Here is a 2,404-nt window from a genome sequence, read left to right on the forward strand (position 1 = left end):
GTTTAGTGATCAGAGTCCATGTAGTTTCCAGGATCACACTGAATGCAGTGCAGTGCTGAAAGCTGCTGTTGACTGTGTCAATGTGTGTCTGTGCTGCTTGTTGCTGCTGTCAAACTTCAGGTGAGCAGGTAGTGAAGCCCGTGGTGAGCGTGTACCCAGCAGCATCCAGAGCCCACCTGGAGGGGAACAGCTCCCTGCTGTGTGTGGCCTCAGCCATGTTTCCTCCTCTGGTCCGATTCTCCTGGAACAAACGAAAGGAGAATGAGGAGGAGTGGCGCTCTGCTGAGCTAGAGCAGCTGGAGCTCAGAGAGTCGGGACGCACCGCCGCCATCTTGCTGGTTGACGGGGACGCTCTCTACTACCGCTGCTCCGTCCAGCACGAGGGGGGCACAGTGGAGGCCCAAACAGAACAAGGTAATGAAGGCTTGGTGACTGTGTCCAGCAGTGATTCAGCTTCATGTGGAGACGCTGTCAAAGAGAGCAGAGGAGCAGAGGACTGACATTTCTTTTGGCCTCCTCTTCTGTTTCAGAGGTTCCAGCTCCAGCAGCCTCCTGTCCTCCAGAGAGAGAGCCAGCAGACCTGCCAGCTCTGCAGCAAGCCGACTGTAAGATCTTGATAAAGCAGAAAGTCAAATCCTGTTCAGGGCCCCTAAAAAGCTTGTTGGGGCCCTGACTTGTTGTATTTAATAAGGGCCTTTGAGGTTTCATTCAAACTGTAGCTGACCTCTGTCTTCATGTAAAGATGGTTGTCCCGGAAAAGTCCAAATTCTACTGATGAAAATAATATTCTGTCTGTCTGTCTGTGTGTCTGTCTGTCTGTGTGTCTCTCTGTCAGTGTCCTTCCAGTCTCAGTGCAGGGTGAAGCTGCTCTGTGTGCTCTACACAGTGCTGATAGTGAAGAGTCTGGTGTACTGCTGTGGACTCTCTCTGCTGATGATCCTCTGAAACAAGGGACCGTCCACCAACTGCACACATGCTGACTGACTGTTTTCTGCTCGCCTTTTCTCACCATCAGATCTCATCAGTTCATCTCATTGATCACTTTGATCAGGAGTCACAAATATCTATTTTCATGTTTTGTGGTTGGTTGTAAAATGTGTCTTTTTATGCACAGGTTAGATACAGTCATCCTACATATATAAATACATATATACACGTATATATTTGCAGTGACTGAGTATAAATTCTGTGGTATAGTGTTATTTTCATCCTCTAGTTTATTTCCACTTTGAATTGTGACTTGTATAATAATAGAAGATGAAACTGAATCATTAGCTGTCTGCTAGATATTTGATTGTTTTAGTATTTTTCTCTCCTTGTCTTTCTTTTTAATACATTATGCAGAGTGTGGCAGCTTTGTTAAATTCGCTCAGTGTAACATTCTCAATAAAATGAAAAATCACAGTGTGTTTTAGAAACAGCCTTGTTTTTATGGATTTCAGTTTAGCTTCAGAGCAACAGTCAGGAACAGAATCAACTTCATGGGCCATGTATGTTGACACCTACAAGTCATTTGACTCTGGTTGTAAGTAGCTCTCAATATACTTTCACACAGCAGCAAGAACAAATGTACAGGAAGATGTGAATATAAGCATACAGATAAACAAGGACAACAAAGCTAAAGAAAGAGAAGCAAACAGAAACATACAGCTATTATATACAAGTCAGTAGGTGAGGCTGTGCCACCAGGTTCAGTGCTGAGCCCCTTTTATAATTGTGTCAGTGTGGATGTAAAGCTCTACGCTGATGAAACTGTTGTTTACACACATGAACAAACAGCAGAGCGAGCTGCTTTGAAGCTACAGCTGCTATAAAATGATCACACAGCAGCTTCATCAGTCCATTTTCCAAGTTGGGGTCAGGCTGCAGAAACTGTCACCTTTACAGAATCAATGAAACAGTATCAACAGATTTGCTTTTATTTCAGCTGCTCAGCTCCCAGGTTTGTCTCCCAGGTGAATAAAACAGGTGAAAGCTGAGACAGTGAGTACTGAGCGCTGAAATCAAACTGAAGTCCCTGTAATTATTCTTTAACTGGAGTCCGTGGTTGTAACTGTCATTGTGTTGTTCATGTGAACAAGTGCAGCTAACGGTGAGAAGGCTGCAGAGCAGAAACCCACACAGCCCGTCTGCTGCAGGAAGGAAGTGCTGGTTGGCTCTCAACAGTTTTTTATGAGTCCTAATAACCACTGAGAACAGATTCACATCTGCTGCTGTACACACTCATCAACTCCTCTCCCTCTCTGGTCTGGTTTGTCTTTTCTCTTGTTGTCTGGAAGCCTTTTTTCTACTGAGCCCTCCACCCACACAAACTTGAACTGAGCCCAGAGACCAACAGTGACCCCCCACCTGGAGCTCACGTCCATTGACTTTATTTATGGTGATTTTAGCCATCAGAGCTTCA

At 45.0% G+C, this 2,404-nt stretch overlaps 1 long non-coding RNA gene across 1 annotated transcript; it reads left to right on the forward strand.

Moving 5' to 3' along the window:
- The first annotated feature begins 319 nt into the window (after positions 1 to 319).
- Positions 320 to 1,313, forward strand: LOC311266473. Its single transcript, XR_014623718.1, has 3 exons — positions 320 to 414; positions 531 to 605; positions 836 to 1,313. It is a non-coding gene; the product is annotated as an uncharacterized lncRNA (long non-coding RNA).
- The last annotated feature ends 1,091 nt before the right edge of the window (positions 1,314 to 2,404 follow it).

The sequence above is a fragment of the Pagrus pagrus genome, assembly GCF_965226575.1.
Source record: "Pagrus pagrus genome assembly, chromosome: 12".
NCBI lineage: Eukaryota > Metazoa > Chordata > Actinopteri > Spariformes > Sparidae > Pagrus > Pagrus pagrus.